Below are 22,510 nucleotides of genomic sequence, written 5' to 3'. Positions count from 1 at the left end.
ACTCCAGGCGCACGCCCCCCTTCTGGGAGCTTTAAGGAGGGGAAAGCAAGGCCCACCTAAGGCCGGTGGACCGGCCTGACGATGACCTGGACGCCGTCATGCGTCTCATAGTCAGAGACAACTAGGGGTACCCGCCTAGCGCCTTCATTCCCCTGTTCCAACGCAGGGACTAGGAGGAATTCGTCGCCTCCAGGCCGACTGTTGATGCGCGCGGGCTGGTGCCGCCGGTGTTTTTGGGAGCTCCTATGGCGCAGCAACCATTGGAGGTGTCTTCTGGCGAGTCCCGTGGAGAGGGGAAAGAGGAGGCGGACTCAGAGAAGACCCCAGAAGAGGTGGGGGAGACTTCCCCTCTGAGCAAGGCCAAGATTCTCCGCGCCCTTCCTGATGATGCCGAAGCTGATGCCTGCCAAGTGGAGGGGGAGCAACCCCTCATCCCAACGAAGGGAAGGTCGTCGCTGGTGGTCTGTGGTGCCGCCTCCATCCCGGCGCCTCCTGGGGCTGGATCCGGTTCTACCTCCGCACCGCCTGGCGCCGCCGGAGCCCGAGCGCCTGCCCCTCAAGTCCCGATGCCGTCCGGCCTCAAGCTTCACAAGAGAAAGCTGGAGTACTTTGTGGCGGACCGGTAGGTGTTTTGAGCTTCGCTTTATCCCTGTCGGTACTTGTTATTTCCTGACGAAGAAGTGGAAGGAGGGTATGGTAGTCGTGCCTCCCTCCACAGAGAAAGGAGGCAGCAGCGCCCACATCTCCCTAGCCCGGTCGTCTTCGCAGTGCCAAGAAGAACATCGCCGCGTGGAGTCAGCCCCCATGGACCCGCTGGCTCTGGAGGCGCCAACACTTGGCGCGGCTGACGAGATCCCAGCTGCTCCGAAACCCGCGATCTCCCGAGCCCTGGTGACTGGGCCACTTCCTCCCTCCGCAACACCTCCACTCCCTAGTTCATCTGCTCCTGCTGCTGTCTTGGAGCATGCCCTTTCGGAGATGACCCGGCTGCAGGCGGATCTCCTGAGTGCGGACCTGCTCCTGGTGGCCGGGCATCTAGAGCTGGCCTCTAGCTGGCTTCACTCCGACCTAGTGGTTCGTGCAGCATTGAGCCAGGCTGCTGCAGCTTCTGAGGAGGAGAAGTGAGGTGCCGCCAGTGCTGCAGGTGATCGTGAGGTGGCACTGAAAGACGCCAAGGCCGCCCGTGACCGCTGCCAAGTGCTGGAGGGCAAGTTGCAGAGCCTGCGCGACAAGCACGCCGAAGAGGTACGCTTCCGCCAAGTGAAGGAGGAGGGGATGAAGGCCCGGGAGGAAGCCGTCGAGAACCATGATGCTGAGCTGCCGGAGCTAGGGAGGAAGCAGGCCGCCGAGCGCAACCGGTTGGAAGAGTTGGAGCGGAAGATGGGGACGAAGGAGGCCGATCTGGATGCCAAGGCATGAGTCCTGGACGAAGACCACGTGGCCTTCGCCGATCTTGAGAAGAGGTCTCACAAGGCGCTGAAGACACTCTACGAGCACGGCCTTGAGAGGCTGCTGGACACCGACGAGGACGGCCCTGCCTAGCTGCTTCCTCTCGTGGTGAAGACGCTTGAGGAGGTCGTCGATGGTCTCGGTCCCATGGCGGAGGCAGAAGCTCGCATCCTGTCTTCAGCCGCACTGACTCGCGTCCTCAGCCATCTATACCTGCGCGACCCCAACGCCCGCCTTGACGAGCTGCTGGAGCCTGTTGAGGGAGTCCTGGATTAGGGGGTCTCCGGACAGCCGGACTATATCCTTTGGCCGGATTGTTGGACTATGAAGATACAGGATTGAAGACTTCGTCCCGTGTCCGGATGGGACTCTACTTGGTGTGGAAGGCAAGCTGGGCAATACGGATATGTATATCTCCTCCTTTGTAACTGACCTTGTGTAACCCTAGCCCCTTCCGGTGTCTATATAAACCAGAGGGTTTTAGTCCATAGGACAACATACAATCAGACCATAGGCTAGCTTCTAGGGTTTAGCCTCTCCGATCTCGTGGTAGATCAAATCTTGTAATGCCCATATTATCAAGTATAATCAAGCAGGACGTAGGGTTTTACCTCCATCAAGAGGGCCCGAACCTGGGTAAAACATCGTGTCCCCTGCCTCCTGTTACCATCCGCCTTAGACGCACAGTTCAGGACCCCCTACCCGAGATCCACCGGTTTTGACACCGACATTGGTGCTTTCATTGAGAGTTCCTCTGTGTCGTCGCTGTTAGGCTTGATGGCTCCTTTGATCATCGATAGCGATGCAGTCCAGGGTGAGACTTTTCTCCCTGGACAGATCTTTGTATTCGGCGGCTTCGCACTGCGGGCCAACTCGCTTGGCCATCTGGAGCAGATCGAGAGTTATGGCCGATATTCGCGGAGACTTGATCTTCGACGGGTTCAAGCCCCCTCTTAGTGCGCCACACGGTCACAATGAGCATGATTTAGCTCTGCCATCGGACAGTGTCCAGGAGATCGCGACAACAACCGCTCCGACCCTCAATTCGGAGCCAGTTGCGCCATCCATGGACGGGTGGACAGACGCCGCCACGGAGGCTGCACTCTCATCGGCGATCGAGCCGAGTATCGACCTTACTCTTCACGGGAGCCGTGACGCTGAACTACCGGATCCCTCCCCGGCCACAGACTCCGAACCGCCTGCGCCCGTGCCTATCGAATCCGATTGGGCGCCGATCATGGAGTTTACCTCCGCGTATATTTTTCAGCACTCGCCCTTCGGCGACATACTGAACTCATTAAGGTCTCTCTCCTTGTCAGGAGAGTCCTGGCCGAACTATGTCTGACAGGATTGGGATGCGGATGATGAAGAAATTCGCCGCCCACCCACCACCCACTTAGTAGCCACTATCGACGACTTAACCGACATGCTCGACTTCGACTCCGAGGACATCGACGGTATGGGCGACGATGCGGGAGACGAAGAGGAACCACTGCCCACAGGGCACTGAACAGCTACCTCGCCATATGACATATATATATGGTGGACACACCCAAAGAAGGCAATGGCGATGGGACAACAGAGGATGACCCCTCCAAGAAGCAACCCAAGCGCCGACGTCAGCGGCGCTCCTCTAAGCCTCGCCAAAACAAAAGCGGTGACACCGGCACAGGAGATAATAGCACTCCGGACAGTGCCGAAGACGACAACAATCCACTCCAGCAGTATTTAGGGCAGGAGGATGGAGAAGCCAGCCCTCCCGAGAGAGCGGCAGATGGAAAAGCAGAGGATGATAATTACATGCCTCCCTCCGAACACGAGGCAAGCCTCGACGATGACGAATTCGTCGTGCCGGAGGATCCCGTCGAACAAGAGCGCCTCAAGCGCCGGCTTATAGCCACGGCAAATAGCCTTAAGAAAAAGCAACAACAACTTCAAGCTGATCAAGATTTGCTAGCTGACAGATGGACTGAAGTCCTTGCGGCCGAGGATTATAAACTCAAATGCCCCTCCAAGAGTTACCCAAAGCGCAGGTTGCTACCCCGACTAGAGGAGGAAGCACCAAAACCTACATCTCCAGCGTATGACGCGGCTGATCGGCGACCTCGTGGCCGCGACAAAGAGGCATTCCAGCAAAAAGTTCAGCCCGCACCCCGACGCCACTCAAATAAAAATGTCAAGGAATGGGGAAATAGCCAGACCTGCGAGACGTATTGGAGGACAAAGCAAAACACGCAAGATCGATCTACGGATCGCGAGGGTGCGCCACTATGCGAGACGATAACCGTCACACCGAATACAGTAAAAGTAAGTCCGGTCGGGCCGAACACAGCGGACAAGAATCATTTGAGCTACGTCGCAATATATCCCAGTACAGAGGCGCCGCATACCCCCTATGCTTCACAGACGAAGTAATGGATCATCAAATCCCAGAGGGTTTCAAACCCGTAAATATACAATCATACGACAGCACTACAGATCCTACGGTATGGATCGAGGACTTCCTCCTCCACATCCACATGGCCCGCGGTGATGATCTACACGCCACCAAATACCTCCCACTCAAGCTCAAAGGACCAGCTCGGCATTTGCTCAACAGCCTGCCAGCAGAATCCATTGGCTATTGGGAATATCTGGAAGCCGCATTGCTTGACAACTTCCAGGGCACTTATGTGCGACCACCAGATGCCGATGACTTGAGCCAGATAATTCAACAGCCAGAGGAATCGGCCAGGCAATTCTGGACACGGTTCCTAACAAAGAAAAATCAAATCATCGACTGTCCGGATGCAGAGGCCCTAGCAGCTTTTAAGCACAGCATCCGCGATGAGTGGCTCGCCCGACACCTTGACAAGGAAAAGCCGAAATCTATGGCAGCCCTCACGACACTCATGACCCGCTTTTGTGCGGGAGAAGACAGCTGGCTGGCTCGAAGCAATAACATATCAAAGAACCATGGTACTTCGGATACCAAGGATGGCAATGGCAGGTCATGTCGCAACAAACATAAGCGCCGCATTAACAACGACAATACCGAGGATACGGCAGTCAATGCCGGATTCAGAGGCTCTAAACCCGGTCAGCGGAAAAGCCATTCAAAAGAAGCACTCTTGGCCCGTCCAGTTTGGACCGTATACTCGATCACTCATGTCAAATACACGGCACCCCCGACAAGCCAGCCAACCACACCAACAGGGATTGTTGGGTGTTCAAGCAGGCCGGCAAGTTAAATGCCGAAAACAAAGATAAGGGTTCACATAGCGATGACAAGGAGGAGCCCCGGCAGCCGAACACCGGAGGACAGAAAAGGTTTCCCCCACAAGCGCAGACGGTGAACATGAGATACGCAACCCACATCCCCAAGAGGGAGCGGAAGCGTGTGCTAAGGGACATATATGCATTGGAGCCAGTCGCCCCAAAGTTCAACCCATGGTCCTCCTGTCCGATCACCTTTGATCACAGGGACCACCCCACTAGTATCCGTCATGGTGGATTTGCCGCACTGGTCTTAGACCCAATCATCGACGGATTTCACCTCACTCGAGTCATTATGGACGGTGGCAGCAGCCTGAACCTACTTTATCAGGACACAGTGCGCAAAATGGGCATAGACCCCTCAAGGATCAAACCCACAAAACAACCTTTAAAGGTGTCATACCAGGTGTAGAGGCCCATTGCACGGGCTCAGTCACGCTGTAAGTGGTCTTCGGATCCCTGGATAACATCCAAAGCGAGGAGTTAATCTTCGATATAGTCCCATTCTGCAGTGGTTATCATGCACTACTCGGGTGAACCGCATTTGCAAGATTCAATGCGGTACTGCATTATGCGTACATTAAGCTCAAGATGCCACGACCTCGGGGGGTCATCACAGTCAATGGAAACACAGAGCGCTCTCTCCGTATGAAGGAGCACATTGCGGCCCTCGCAGCAGAAGCACAAAACAGCCTCTTAAGGCAATCCACCAGTTCAGCGATTAAAGATCTGACTCCTTCAAGCTCGCCCAGACTAATTGGCAGCAAGACCGCCTGGCACATTCCGAGCTCGCATAGCAATGCAGCCCCTATCCCAGTCCCAGCCAATCGGCAAAATTCGTGCCCCGCGTACACAATTACGCATTGAAAATACCATGGGCATAGGTGGGGAGGGGGGAACGACTACGGCACGCCCCAAGACATGGCTCAACCGCACTAGGGGCTTCCCGCCTCATTATTTTTTCTCTCTTTTCAGGACTTTAATCTCTGGAAACCCCGTCCAGCAGTACGGTTGCCGTACACACGATGCAACAACCAAGGAGGCAGGAAGCTACGTCGCACCACGGAACTCCCAGGTGGTCTCTGACAATGAGTGAAATACCTGCTTTACATACCATTCCTCAGCTTGCCCTTGGAGGGGACATGTCAAATAGTCCTACCTTTTGCTTATCGCACTACTTGTATCATTCTGCTTTAACACACCTTTTTCAATAAACAATGCATAGCGCTAGACTATTATCGCATTCTCTATTCTTCATATATATATATATATATATATATATATATGTATATATATATGTTCATTCATGACATTCAGCACCCGTACACTCTGGTACGGCCAATAAGCCAGGGGCTTAAGCATACCCCATAATATGGCGTGAGAAGTCCGAACACTTTTGATAGTACGGCACCCCGAACTTATAGCATTATATGCATCAGCTCTGAATCATGTCTTCGGTCAATAGTTGGGTTTGCCCGGCTCCCATGTTTTTGTACCTTACGTTCCGCTATATCGGCTAAGGTAGCACTGGGAGAACTACTGCCATTGTGCCCCGGTTCAGCTGGGCTAAGCACCTCAGTAGAGAAAGCTAAAACTGACTGTCATGATAAGGCGAGAGACTGGTCGCTGTTCGAGAGGTTTCGAGTCCCTAAAGACTTATGCCGCTTAGAGCGAGGAGTAGGCTTTGTCCGGCTTAAGGCGTGTATAGCGCCCCGAATTCGGCCTTCCGAATACTAGGGGCTTTGCCAAAATATAAAATTATAGAATTCTATGGCTAAGTGAGAGTGATAAAGCATTATAGTCCGATTTCCTTGTTCGTTGTGCTGAGCACCTCCCTCGAAGGACCCACAAATGGGAAAAGAGTGCTCAGGTTTATCCCGAACACCCCAGCACTCGTGGCATGGGGGCAGAAGCCGACGACTAGCCATCTCTCAGATTTGATAAACAGCGGAACAGAAGGTAATATTTTAAGTTCAAACAAGCATTGCATAGCGCATATGAACAAGTTCATTCAAATATTACATCTTTCGCACACTCGTCCGCTACAAGACGGGCACCCTTCAGGACACCATCATAATACATCTCGGGGTGGCGATGCTCCTTGCCCTGCGGCGGCCCCTTCTTCACCAGCTTCTCAGCGTCCATCTTGGCCCAGTGCACCTTCGCACGGGCAAAGGCCCAGCGTGCACCCTTGATGCAGACGGACTACTTTATGGCCTCCAGCCGTGGGCAGGCATCCATAAGCCGCCTCACCAGGCCAAAGTAGCTGTTGGCAAGGTAGTCGCCAGGCCACATCCAGACTATAAGGCCCCTCATGGCCTGTTCGGCCGCCTTGTGCAGCTCGACCAGTTGCTTCAGCTAGTCACTCATAGGCATCGGGTGTTTGGTCCTAGTATACTGAGACCAGAACAGCTTCTCTGTCGAGCTTCCCTACTCGGCCTGGTAAAATTTTGCGGCATCCGACACGCTGCGGGGCAAATCTGCGAATGCTCCTGGAGAGCTCCGGACTCTGGTAAGTAACAAGTAATTTACTTTCACATGCTTGCTTTGCATATTGAATGCCTTACCCGCCGATATCTTCCTCATCGCCTCAATCTCCTCGAGGGCCTTTTGGGCTTCAGCCTTGGCATTCTTTGCGCTCTCGAGGGCCACGGCAAGCTCAGACTCTTGCGTCTTCGAGTCAAGCTCCAACTCCTCGTGCTTCGTCACTAGAGCTTGGAGCTCTTGCTGCACCTCTCCCACAAGTGACTCTTGGTTCTCCCGCTCGGTGCGCTCCTTGGCCGCTTTGTCTTCGGCCTCGGACAGCGTTTGCTTTAGGGTCGCCACTTCGGTCGTGGCCCCTGGCACATTCATGATGATCCTGTCATTTCGCAATCGCATCTTTTTTGTGTATATATATATATAGAAAAGGTATTACTTACCTTTGTTCTCCTCGAGCTGCCTCTTGGCAAGGCCGAGCTCTTTCTCGGACCCCTCGAGGTCCTGCTTCAGTACGGCGACCTCCGCAGTCAGTGCGGCAGAGGTCAGCAGCGAAGCCTGCATACGCATATAGACATACTTATATTAGACTCCTACAGATATTATTCGATCCTTTATTCGGCTTTTCTTTGTGAACACCAAACAGAGCATCAAGGGTTACTCTCTATGCAGTAATATTTTTCCTATATTTTAAATACTTACCTCAAAGCCTGTTAGAAGGCTGGCACAGGCTTCAGTCAGTCTGCTCTAGGCGGACTGAACCTTCTTGATCACAGCACTCATAATAGTGCGGTGCTCTTCATCGATGGAAGCACCACGAAGCGCTCCCAGCAGGTTGTCCGGTGCCTCTGGATGGACAGAGGTCACTGGCACAGGTGTCTTACCCCTTTTGGAAGGGGGCCGCCTGCCCGAATCCGGAACCACTGGAGGTTCCGGCGTGGTTTTCGGCTGAGAGCCGAACTTGGAGTCCCCAGGAGCCTTGCTCCCTTTGCTCCTGGAGTCCGGAAGGTCGCCTTGAGGCGCCTCCGGGACTGTCTCCCCCTGGCTCGATGGCCCTTGAGACAATACCTTGGCATTGTCCGTAGGGAAAGAGGAGGAGGCGGTAGGAAGTGGATCGCTATCCATATCCGATGAGTCGAAGGAACCGTCCGACAAGGATACGTCGATACGGGCTTGGGGCGATCTGCATAATCATATTTGGCGTTAGGAAAAGCAGTGCGACAAAGGTATGCTATGAGTTACTCTGGTATCCGAATACTTACGACTTCGCCAGGGGCTTGGCCCTAAGCAGCCACTCGTCTTTGCCTTCGGCGGCGGTGGTGGAGCAGTCGGGAAGGAAAGTCCTTCCTTTCTTGGACCCTTCGGCCTCCCCGGTTGGGGCGGGCTTCCTTTTCTTGTCTCCCCCGGCTGGAGGGGGAGCATCTTCATCTTCCTCCTCATTTTCGTGGGAGGAGTGCGTCTTGGAGTTATCGGATGATGAGTTCGATACCACCTGGCGCCGGGAACTCTTTCGGGTTCCCTTGGCCTTCTTCTTGGTCTTATCCGGCACCTCATAAGGAGCCGGAGTCTGCATCTCTGTCAGGAGAGCATCCGCAGTGTCTTTGGGCAGAGGGGCCGGACAGTCAATCTGCTCTGATGCCTCCACCCAGTCCTACTATAGGCATGGGAGCTCAGACCCCGCACATGGTTAAGCTATGGGAAATAAATATCCTACCAGGTGTGCAGAACTTACCGGATTCGCAGGGCGCTTCACGCTTAGCCCGCGATCCTCGGTGAGAGAGGGAGGGACCTCGGCGCCCTTGAACAGCACCCTCCAGACGTCTTTGTGCGTCGTGTCAAAGATCTCGCTTAGAGTCTAGTGCCGGGCCGGGTCGAACTCCCATAAGTTGAAATCCCGTTGTTGGCACGGGAGGATCCAGCGGAAGAGCATGACCTGGACTATGTTGACAAGCTTAAGTTTCTTGCTTGTCATGTTCCGGATACACTTCTAGAGTCCGTCCATCACCACCGATGAACCCCAGTACAGGCCCTTCTCCTTCCAGGAAGTGAGCCGCGGGGGGATTCCGGATCGAAACTCGGGGGGCGCTACCCAGTTGGTGTCGCGTGGCTCGGTGATGTAGAACCACCCCGATTGCCACCCCTTTACAGTCTCCACGAAGGAGCCCTTGAGCCATGCAACATTGGGCATTTTGCCCACCATGGCTCCGCTGCATTCATCTTGTTGGCCGCCTACAACCTTCGGCTTGATATTGAAGGTCTTCAGCCATAGGCCGAAGTGGGGCTAGATGCGGAGGAAAGCCTCGCACACAACGATGAACGCCAAGATGTTGAGGATGAAATTCGGGGCCAGATCATGAAAGTCCAGCCCGTAGTAGAACATGAGGCCACGGATGATTGGATGGAGGGCAAACCCCAATCTGTGGAAGAAGTGGGGGAGGAAAACCACCCTTTCGTGAGGTTCCGGGGTAGGGACGACCTGCCCCACGGCTGGCAGCCGGTGCACGATGTCCGCGGCTAAGTTTCTGGCTCCACATAACTTTTTGATGTGCCCCTCTGTGACGGAGGAGGCCATCCACTTGCCTCCCGCTCCGGACATGTTTGGAGAAAGTTGAGGAGGAGGATGCGTACTTGGGCGCTGGAGCTCGAGTGCGCGAGAATGGATGAGCAAGGAGGAAGAAGGCGTGGGTAGAAAAAGGTGAGATCTTATCCCTTTATAAGGGCGGACTAAACTATGCGCCCCCACTAGCCTGGTAAAACTCGCTTATCCCCCAAGCGCCGTAATTGATGGCGCAGTTGGGTTACCCACTTCCGTATTGATGAGAATCGCGTAATAAGGGGAACATGATCTCTGCTTTGACAAGACATGTCAAGAAAACGCCTCGCGTTATGTGCGGGGCTGGTTAAAGAAAAACAGTTCGAATAATTACCAGGCCATGACATGATGTCATGCTGCCAAAACGTGTCAGCAGATTAGTTTTGTGGAAATGTTATTCTCTCTACGGTGGTATGTGGAACTTATTTTGCAGGGTTGGACACTATCCTTGTATTCAAACTCTTCTGTGGTGTATTCGGATGAGGAACCCGCCTTGCAATGCCGAAGAAAACACTGCGCTTGGCCTCATCGTCATTGAAGCCTGGTTCAGGGGCTACTGAGGGAGTCCTAGATTAGGGGGTCTTCGAATAGCCGGACTATATCCTTTCGCTGGATTGTTGGACTATGAATATACAAGATTGAAGACTTTGTCCCGTGTCCGGATGGGACTCTACTTGGCGTGGAAGGCAAGCTAGGCAATACAGATATGTATATCTCCTCCTTTTTAACTGATCTTGTGTAACCCTAGCCCCTTCCGATGTCTATATAAACTAGAGGGTTTTAGTTCGTAGGACAACATACAATCAGACCATAGGCTAGCTTCTAGGGTTTAGCCTCTCTGATCTCGTGGTAGATCAACTCTTGTAATACCCATATTATCAAGTATAATCAAGCAGGGCGTAGGGTTTTACCTCCATCAAGAGGGCTCGAACTTGGGTAAAACATCGTGTCCCCTGCCTCCTGTTACCATCCGCCTTAGACGCACAGTTCGGGACCCCCTACCCGAGATCCGCCGGTTTTGACACCGACACCTCTGGCTGAAGATCACTGCGAAGCCGCCGCTGCAGCTGTTGAAGGTCAAGTGGATGCTTTGCTGGGGAAGTTCCATGGCTTTGTCTCCGATCCTCTATCTGGCGATGCCGCGGATACTATGGCTGAAGGTGTGTAAGTGCATCTAGTGCCCCTTAGTGATTTTGGTGTATTGAAGACTTATAGTTAAGGGACTAATGCATTTGTGAGTGTACACAGGTCTATAAGTCTATGAGGAGTTTGATATTTACAGAGAAAGTCGACCCCTAAAAACTCGACTGAAGACTTTGAATTTATGAAGACTTTCTGAAGACTCTGAAAGTGAAGAAATTGGTGTGACCTTGAAGACTTGGTATTCATTTGAGGAACATGAAGCGTGAAGACTTTTGTTTCCGTAGTTTCATTTTCTCTTTCTTGAGTCATAAGAAACACCGTACTGTTAAAGGGGGTCGAGGAAATACTAAGGAATATTTTCCATGTGATGCTCAACTCAAAATCCTACACCTACATTTCCCTTCGAGTGAAGCAATTGGAAATCTCATACAGCTCAATCATATTCTTCAATGGGAGAGATGAAGTTCTTCGGGTCTCTGAGGAATTTGTCCTGACTGAGGAGTTAGGAAGTCGCCAGTGTGGATTGCCTACACAGTGAGGAACATGATAGCTCTGAGGATTTTGGTACTCAAAATTCTGACCGTTGCTGTGCTATGCGCCAGCTGTCCCAAAATTACTACCCACCTAACGGTCATATCATTGAAGGGCATTTATGTCTTATCATGTCGGGTTGCTCCCTAGGCTATAAATATCCTCCCCTACAACCAATAGTTGGTTGGTTGCTCCAAGAGAAACTGACACTTGTCATTTGAGAGCATCCCATCCTCCGAGGACTTTGAGCAAAAATCATCAAGTGAGGAAAACCCAGACCCAAACACCTACAAACCCCAAGTGATTGAGCATCACTAAAGAGATTGATCCTGCGTGGATCCGACGCTTGTTACCTTTGAAGATTGTGCTTCTTCCAGACGGTTAGGCGTCAAGGTTTAGAGCATCCAAGAGGAATTGTGGATCACCGAGTGACCAAGTTTGTGAAGGTTCGGAAGTCACCTGAAGACTTACCACGAGTGATTGGGCGAGGTCTGTGTGACCTTAGCTCAAGGAGAATACGGTGAGGACTGTGTGTCCGGGACTGTGTGTCCTCAGGTTTAAATACCTAGCCGCTCCAACCAGATGTACAACTAAGACATCAATTGGAACTGGTCTACCAAATCATTGTCTTCATAGCTCACTGGTTCTATTTCCTCAACTCTTTCATTTCCTCATATCTGTGTTTGAAGACTTTGACTGAAGACTTTCTCAATTTCCTCAGTTCAATTTCTTCAGTCGGTTTGTCTTCATCCTGTGTTATCCTGTGCTTACGCTTTCTGTACTCCATGCCTGTCTTCATTTCATCATGATGACTATGCTTGTGTTCTGTTATGTTTACTTTTGAGTACTTATTCTGCTTCTAGTAGTTCTTCGCTAAGGAATTTCCTCACCTACAAATTCCTTAGTGAAGAATTCATAAAAATCTCCTATTCACCCCCCTCTAGTCGATATAATGCACTTTCAATTGGTATCAGAGCAAGGTACTCCCTTGTTCTGTGTGATTTTGGTTTAACCGCCTGGAGTTTTAGTTATCTCGACCGCAGGTATGATCAAGGTCTCTGCTGGGTGTCCTACCTTCGATGTGACGGACTACCCCTACTAGAAGAATAAGATACGAATGCATCTTGAGGCAATTGATAACGATCTCTGGTATGTTGTGGAAAATGGTGTTCCCTCAGTCACACCTTCTCTGAATGATGCTGATGTGAAGAGATTCAAGCAACTCGATTCTCAAGCAAAGAATATCATATGTGGCCATCTGTGCAAAGGACAATATGGAAGAGTGAGTGATTTGGAAACTGCTAAGCTTATCTGGGATAGGTTGTCCAAGGTGAATGAAGGAGTCTCAACACAGCGTGACTCTCGAGTTGATGTTCTTCGCAATCTCTTCAACCGCTTCAAAAGACTCGACAATGAAAATGTTCAACAAACCTTCGATCGCGCACTAACATCTCAAATGAGCTTCAAGCACTTGGTGCCACTGACATCACTGACCATGAGGTGGTGAAGAAATTGCTGAGATCGCTTGATTCCTCATTTGATACTCTGGCATTGATGATACAAGAATGTGCTGATTACAAGTCACTTGATCCCACTGATATCCTCGAGAGGCTAAATACTCATGAGCTCTAGCTTGCTGAAAAGAGAGATCTCTATGGTTCGAGCTATGGCAGATCATGTGCACTGAAGGCCAAGGCAGTATCTGAGTCCGAAGATGAAGACTCTGGTAGCAGCCTTGGTGATCCTGAAGAACTAAGCCATGAGCTAGCACTGCTCGTGAAGAAATTCTAGAAGTTCTCAAGACGTGGTCGCTTTGGAAGACCCTCAAGGAGCAATGATTCCTCATCCAGTGACTACAAGAAGAGGCTTTGTCACAAATGCAAGAAACCTGGACATTACATTCAAGATTGTCCTTAGTGGGAAAAGGAACCAAAGAAGAAGAAATACAAGGATTACAGTTCTGATGATGCGAAGAAAAAGAAGACATCCTCAAAATCTTCATCATCAAAATCCTCAAAGTCTTCATCTCACAAGAAGAGCAGCTCCAAGAAGGCTCGGGCATTCATTGGCAAGGAAATGGACTCAAAGGCCGAATCTGAAGAAAATGAGGAAGAGGAGCCATCTTAGGAGTTCGAATCCGGTGTGGCGAGCCTAGCCCTCGCTACTGCATTTGTCAGCAAGTCTATCTTCAACTCTAAAGAAAATGACCTCACCAACAAAGCTGATGAAGGCAATGATGACTACGCTCCCACCTATTGCTTCATGGCAAAGGGTGCCAAGGTACTCAAATATACCTCCTCTGAATCAAGTGAGAATGAATCTGATGAAAACCTCAAGCCCAGCTATTCTAAACTTTCTAAGATTGTTGTAGAACAACAAAGGGCTTTTGAAAAGGTTCAAAACATGCTAGACAAAAGTGATGATATGTTGGGTCAAGAAATGGATCGCACTAAAGCCTTACTAAAAATCTTCAGAGACTTCAGACTAGGTTTGAAAACCTTCAAGGTCATCATAACACTCTCTTATCTGATCATGAGAAGCTTTCTTATGAATTTCTTTAAAGAAAGCAAGACCATGAAAAGCTAAGAGTGAGTTATGAAGATCTTCAGAAGGAGTGTGATTCATTACTTGCTCAACAGATCAGCGCTGCTCAGGAAGAATTTGTTCCTCCTTGTTTGAAATGCATTGAACGTGAATCTGCTAATTCTTCACCTGAATGTTCAAATGCATCTAATGCTACAAATTCTTCACCTGCCTCTGCTATCACTAATTCCTCATCTGAGGACACTTCTAGTATCACTGACGATGCAGGGCTGAAGGAATTGTACATGACAGGCATGTACAAAAGCCTCAAAGGGCATTAGACTCTTTTTGATGTGCTTAAAAAGAAGATCCTCAATAGGAACCCTAGGAAAGAGGGTATTGCCTTTGAGAGGAAACTCAATGCTGATGGTACATATTGGAAGCCTGATCAGTACCCCAAAACCTCATGGGTTGCTGCACAGAGACCTCCAGTTGATCCATCTAACTTATCTAGATTTGCATGCGAATATCCTCGTTCTGATGATGAGTCATTTGACTCCAACTATAAACTATTCGAAAATCAGAATGGTGAAGTATTTGCTTGATATGTTGGCACTAACTGCAGGAACGGTTCCCCTATGAAGAAAATCTAGGCTCCCAAAAGGTGCCTTGAAAGTCTTCAGGTGAATGTCCTCAGGACACCACCTGTGAAGAACAGGAACCCCAGATCAAATTCTTCACATTGACCAAATTCCTCAAAAGGATCAAATTCCTCACATGAATATCATCGTGCTAACAACTCTATTTCGCAGGGAAGAGCTAAGGGCTATGAATATGAGCATTATTCTTCTAATCATCATGTTCATAAGTCCTCGAACAATTTCTCTGCTTATTCATATGCTTATCCTAACTCCTCTTATGTGAAACAAAATGGACTAGCTTCTATGCCACCTTTCTCGTATGGAGCTCGCAGAGTGATGAACTCTTTGCCACCCCTTCAGATGTGGGTGGTGAAGAAAAAGAACTAATCTCTTCTGCAGGGTCAGGTCTCCAGACGTACGTAATCATCTGAAGAATTTGCTGGAGACCTGAGTGTGCCTGATAGGACGCAGTCTAACCATGAAGAAATGAACTTTCATTTCTAACGTCCTCATACTGCTTTATCTGTTCTATTGCTTGATGAAATTGATCTGATGAATTGATGTCATATTCTTCACTAATGAAGTATATGAGTTCGTAAGCTGCACTAATTCATCTGCAGGATAATCAACCCAAAGCCACAGAGTGGGTCCTCGATAGTGTATGTACAAATCACATGACTGGTGACAAGAATCTATTGATGGATGCTCCATTATCTCCGTCGCATCTGAAGCATATCATCTTTGCTGACAAAGGTAAAAGTCAGGTATTGGGTCTAGGTAAGGTTGCGATCACAAAGGATCGACACATGGACAAAGTCATGCTTGTCGAGTCCTTAGGATACAACCTCATGTCTGTCTCAATGCTTTGTGATCTTGATATGGTTGTTGTCTTTGGCAAGTACCGTTGTGTTGTGGTTATGGAAGCTGACAATTCCAAAGTCTTCGAAGGCTTTAGGAGAGGAGACCTGTATATTGTTGATTTCTCTACAGGACCACAACCAGCCGTGTGCCTACTTGCAAAAGCTTCAGAAGGTTGGCTCTGGCATTGACGACTTGGTCATGCAAGCATGAGGAATTTGCACACGCTTGCGAAGAAGAAGCATGTCATTGGCATCGAGAATGTCAAATTCCTCAAGGATCACTTGTGCGGAGCCTGTGAAGCTGGGAAGATGACAAACGCTAAGCATCCTGCGAAAACTATCATGACCACCACTCGTCCATTTGAATTGCTTCACATGGATCTCTTCGGTCCTAACCATTATTCTGCAGTCTCAAATGAGGCATCTCAATATGGATTTGTTATTGTTGATGATTACTCTCGATACACATGGGTACACATTGTTACTTACAAACATGAACTGCAGGAAGTCTTCAAATGATTTTCCTCGAGGGCTTCAACCAACTTTGGTGTGAAGATCAAGCACATCAGAAGTGACAATGGAACTGAGTTCAAGAATTCTAGTCTTGATGACTATCTTGATGAACTTGGTATTACTCATGAGTTATCTGCTCCTTATACTCCTCAGCAGAATGGCGTCATGGAGCACAAGAACCAGACTCTTGCTGAGATGCCTCACACTATGCTTGATGAATACAAAACGCTTCGTCGTTTCTGGATTGAGGCAATTGATACTGCGTGCCACATCATCAACGGAGTATATATTCACAAATTCCTCAAGAAGACTGCCTATGAACTCCTCACTGATAAGAAACCCAATGTAAGTTATATCAAAGTCTTTGGTGCTAAATGTTGGATTAGAGATCCTCATCACAACTCAAAATTTTCACCGAAAGCACATGAAGGTTTTATGCTTGGTTACGGAAAGGACTTGCACACCTACAGAGTCTTCAACAACGTTCTTCACAAGGTTGTTGAAACTATAGATGTGCGGTTCGATGAAACTAATGGCTCCCAAAGAGAGCACCTACCTACTGTGATAGATGAACTAGCACCTGAGGAAACTACCAAGTTCAAGGCTACTAAGGATGTCATTCCTACTGAAGAATCTGCTGAAGAATTCATTCCAGAACATGAAGACCGTCGAGCTAATGCACATGAAGAAAATACTGAAGAAAATGGTGCTGAAGAAAATGCTGATCAAATTCATCAACGACAACCAGCTCATCCTCGCATTGCAAAATAAGTGCAAGTTGAAAAGATCATCAATGACATTAAAGCGCCAGGTCCTCTCACACACTCAAAAGATTCACATTTATCTAACTTTTGTGGGCAGTATGCTTTTGTCTCTATCACAGAGCCCACTAAAGTAGATGAAGCATTTCTGGAGCCTGAGTGGATTCAGGCCATGCAAGAAGAATTACATCAGTTTGAGCTCAACAACATCTGGGAACTGGTCAAACGTCCAGATCCTCGCAAGCACAATATCATTGGCACAAAATGGATCTATCGCAACAAGCAAGACGAAAATGGCCTTGTGGTTAGGAATAAGGCATGTCTTGTTGCTCAAGGCTACACACAGGTTGAAGGAATTGATTTCGATGAAACTTTTGCACCTGTTGCTTGACTTGAGGCTATTCGCATATTACTTCCTTATGCTAACCATCATGATATCACTTTATATCAAATGGATGTGAAAAGTGCATTCCTCAATGGTAAGCTTGAGGAAGAATTATATGTTGCTCAACCCCCAGGTTTTGAAGATCCAAAGAATCCTGACAAAGTCTTCAGACTTAGTAAGGCCCTCTATGGCCTCAAGCAGGCCCCACGGGCGTGGTATGATACTTTGAAGGAATCCCTTATGAAGAAAGGCTTCAAACCCAGTTCACTCGACCCTAATCTTTTCACTAAATCTTATGATGGTGAATTTTTTGTGTGCCAAATATATGTTGATGATATTATCTTTGGCTGTACTGACCAACGTTATACTAATGAATTTTCCTATATGATGAGCGAAGAATATCAAATGTCTATGATGGGATAATTGCAATTCTTATTAGGTCTTCAAATTCGTCAACAACGCAATGGCATATTCATATCTCCGGAGAAATACCTCAAGGATGTACCGAGGAAATTCGGCATGCAAGATTGCAAAGGCGTCAAAATTCCTATGCCCACAAATGGCCATCTATGCACTGATGAAAATGGTATTGACTTCAATCATAAGGTATACCACTCCATTATTGGTTCTTTATTGTACTTATGTGCATCTAGGCCAGATATAATGCTTAGTGTTTGCATGTGTGCCCGATTGCAAGCTACACAGAAGGAATCACACCATAAGGCTGTGAAGCATATTCTTCGATATCTAGCTCACACACCAACACTTGGATTATGGTACCCCAAAAGCTCGGCTTTTGATCTCATCGGATATTCTGACTCTGACTATGCTGGTCATTGTGTGGACCGCAAGTCAACATCTGGTAAATGTCATTTCCTCAGACAATCTTTGGTCTGTTGGTTCTTGAAGAAACAGAACTACGTATCACTATCTACTGCTGAAGCTGAGTACATTGCCGCTGGTTCTTGCTATGCTCAATTTCTATGGATGAAGCAAACTCTCAAGGACTACGATGTCAACATGAAGAATGTGCCTCTGTTCTGTGACAATGAGAGTGCCATCAAGATTGCTCACAACCCAGTTCATCATTCGAAGACAAAGCACATTCAGATTCGTCATCATTTTCAACCCTAGGCGCAGGGGGAGGCCCAAGGGGGGTGCACCAGCCCACTAGGGGCTGGTTACCCACCCACTTCAGCCCATGGGGCCCTCCGGGATAGGTGGCCCCACCCGGTGGACCCCCGGGATCCTTCCGGTGGTCCCGGTACAATACGGATTACCCCCGAAACTTTCCCGATGGCCGAAACTTGACTTCCTATATATAAATCTTCACCCCTGGACCATTCTGGAACTCCTCGTGACATACGGGATCTCATCCGGGACTCCGAACAACTTTCGGGTTACCGTATGCTAATATCTCTACAACCCTAGCATCACCGAACCTTAAGTGTGTAGACCCTACGGGTTCGGGAGACATGCATACATGACCGAGACGCTTCTCCGGTCAATAACCAATAGTGGGAACTGGATACCCTTGTTGGCTCCCACATGCTCCACGATGATCTCATCGGATGAACCATGATGTCGAGGATTCAATCAATCCGTATACAATTCCCTTTGTCAATCGGTACGTTACTTGCCCGAGACTCGATCGTCGGTATCCCAATACCTAGTTCAATCTTGTTACCGGCAAGTCACTTTACTCGTGCCGTAATGCATGATCCCGTGATCAATGACTTGGTCACATTGAGCTCATTATGATGATGCATTACCGAGTGGGCCCAAAGATACCTCTCCTTCATACGGAGTGACAAATCCCAGTCTTGATTCGTGCCAACCCAACAGACACTTTCGGAGATACCTTTAATGTACCTTCATAGTCACCCAGTTATGTTGTGACGTTTGGCACACCCAAGGCACTCATACGGTATCCGGGAGTTGCACAATCTCATGGTCTAAGGAAATGATACTTGACATTCAGAAAAGCTACAGCAAACGAACTACACGATCTTTGAGCTAAGCTTAGGATTGGGTCTTGTCCATCACATAATTCTCCTAATGATGTGATCCCGTTATCAATGACATCCAATGTCCATAGTCAGGAAACCATGACTATCCTTTGATCAATGAGCTAGTCAACTAGAGGCTCACTAGGGACATGTTGTGGTCTATGTATTCACACATGTATTATGATTTCCGGATAACACAATTATAGCATGAACAATAGACAATTATCATGAACAAAGAAATATAATAATAACCATTTTATTATTGCCTCTAGGGCATATTTCCAACAGTCTCCCACTTGCACTAGAGTCAATAGTCTAGTTACATTGTGATGAATCGAACACCCATGCAGTTCTGGTGTTGATCATGTTTTGGTCTAGGGAGAGGTTTAGTCAACGGATCTGCCACATTCAGGTCCGTATGTACTTTACAAATCTCTATGTATCCATTTTGAACACTTTCACGAATGGAGTTGAAGCGACGCTTGATATGCCTGGTCTTCCTGTGAAACCTGGGCTCCTTGGCAAGGGAAATAGCTCCAGTGTTGTCACAGAAGAGATTCATCGGGCCCGACGCATTGGGTATGACTCCTAGGTCGGTAATGAACTCCTTCACCCAGACTGCTTCTTGTGCTGCCTCCGAGGCTGCCATGTACTCCGCTTCACATGTAGATCTCGCCACAACGCTTTGCTTGCAACTGCACCAGCTTATTGCCGCACCATTCAAAATATACACGTATCTGGTTTGTGACTTAGAGTCATCCAGATCTGTTCGAAGCTAGCATCGACGTAACCCTTTACGACGAGCTCCTCGTGACCTCCATACACGAGAAACATGTCCTTAGTCCTTTTCAGGTACTTCAGGATATTCTTGACCGCTGTCAAGTGTTCCTTGCCGGGATTACTTTGGTACCTTCCTACCAAACTTACGGCAAGGTTTACATCAGGTCTGGTACACAACATAGCATACATGATAGACCCTATGGCCGAGGCATAGGGGACGACACTCATCTTTTCTCTATCTTCTTCCGTGGTCGGGCATTGAGCCGTGCTCAATCTCGTACCTTACAATACAGGTAAGAACCCCTTCTTTGACTGATCCATTTTGAACTTCTTGAATATCTTGTTAAGGTACGTACTCTGTGAAAGACCAATGAGGCATCTCGATCTATCTCTATAGATCTTGATGCCTAATACATAAGCAGCTTCTCCAAGGTCCTTCATTGAAAAACACTTGTTCAAGTAGGCCTTTATGCTTTCCAAGAATTCTATATCATTTCCCATCAACAGTATGTCATCCACATACAATATGAGAAATGCTACAGAGCTCCCACTCACTTTCTTGTAAATGCAGGCTTCTCCATAAGTACACGTAAACCCAAACGCTTTGATCATCTCATCAAAACGAATGTTCCAACTCCGAGATGCTTGCACCAACCCATAAATCGAGCGTTGGAGCTTGCACACCTTGTCAGCATTCTTAGGATCGACAAAACCTTCCGGCTGCATCATATACAATTCTTCCTTAAGGAAACCATTAAGGAATGCCGTTTTGACGTCCATTTGCCATATCTCACAATCATAGAATGCGGCAATTGCTAACATGATTCGGACGGACTTCAGCTTCGCTATGGGTGAGAAAGTCTCATCGTAGTCAACCCCTTGAACTTGTCGATAACCCTTAGCGACAAGTCGAGCTTTATAGATGGTCACATTACCATCCGCGTCTGTCTTCTTCTTAAAGATCCATTTATTTTCTATGGCTCGCCGATCATCGGGCAAGTCAGTCAAAGTCCACACTTCTTTTTCATACATGGATCCTATCTTGGATTTCATGGCTTCCAGCCATTTGTCGGAATCCGGGCCCGCCATCGCTTCTTCATAGTTTGAAGGTTCACCGTTGTCTAACAACATGATTTCCAAGACAGGGTTGCCGTACCACTCTGGTGTGGAATGTGTCCTCGTGGACCTACGAAGTTCAGTAGTAACTTGATCTGAAGTTTCATGATCATCATCATTAACTTCCTCTCTAGTCGGTGCAGGCACCTCAGGAACATTTTCTTGAGCTGCGCCACTTACCGGTTCAAGAGGTAATACTTCATCAAGTTCTACTTTCCTCCCACTTATTTCTTTCAAGAGAAACTCCTTCTATAGAAAGGACCCATTCTTGGCAACAAAGATCTTGCCTTCGGATCTGAGGTAGAAGGTATACCCAAAAGTTTCTTTAGGGTATCCTATGAAGACGCATTTTTCCGACTTGGGTTCGAGCTTTTGAGGTTGAAGTTTCTTGACATAAGCATCGCATCCCCAAACTTTTAGAAACAACAGCTTAGGTTTCTTCCTAAACCATAATTCATACGGTGTCGTCTCAATGGATTTCGACGGAGCCCTACTTAAAGTGAATGCGGCAGTGAGACATCATAGATCGCACCATATCCAATAGAGTGCCATTACGACGTTCGGACACACCATTACGTTGAGGTGTTCCAGGCGGCGTGAGTTGTGAAACTATTCCACATTTTCTTAAGTGTGTGCCAAATTCGTGACTCAAGTATTCTCCCCCATGATCTGATCGCAAGAACTTGATTTTCTTGTCACGTTGATTCTCAACCTCACTCTGAAATTCCTTGAATTTTTCAAAGGTCTCAGACTTGTGTTTCATTAAGTAGACATACCCATATCTACTCAAGTCATCAGTGAGGGTGAGAACATAACGATAGCCACCGCGAGCCTCAACACTCATTGGACCGCACACATCAGTATGTATGATTTACAATAAGTTGGTTGCTTGCTCCATTGTTCCTGAGAACGGAGTCTTGGTCATTTTACCCATGAGGCATGGTTCACACGTGTCAAATGATTCGTAATCAAGAGACTCTAAAAGTCCATCTACATGGAGCTTCTTCATGCGTTTGACACCTATGTGACCAAGGCGGCAGTGCCACAAGTATGTGGGACTATCATTATCAACCTTACATCTTTTGGTATTCATACTATGAATATGTGTAGCATTACGCTCGAGATTCATTAAGAATAAACCATTCACCATCGGAGCATGACCATAAAACATATCTCTCATATAAATAGAACAACCATTATTCTCGGATTTAAATGAGTAGCCATCTCGAATTAACCGAGATCCTGATACAATGTTCATGCTCAAAGCTGGCCCTAAATAACAATTAATTGAGGTTTAAAACTAATCCCGTAGGTAAATGTAGAGGCAGCGAGCCGACGGCGATCACATCGACCTTGGAACCATTCCCGATGCACATCGTCACCTCGTCCTTCGCTAGTCTCCGCTTATTCCGCAGCTCCTGCTTTGAGTTACAAATGTGAGCAACCGCACCGGTATCAAATACCCAGGAGCTA

This window comes from Triticum dicoccoides, chromosome 1A (genome assembly GCF_002162155.2).
Source record: "Triticum dicoccoides isolate Atlit2015 ecotype Zavitan chromosome 1A, WEW_v2.0, whole genome shotgun sequence".
Lineage (NCBI taxonomy): Eukaryota > Viridiplantae > Streptophyta > Magnoliopsida > Poales > Poaceae > Triticum > Triticum dicoccoides.
The sequence above is the reverse complement of the archived record's forward strand: the minus strand, read 5'-3'. Positions refer to the sequence as shown.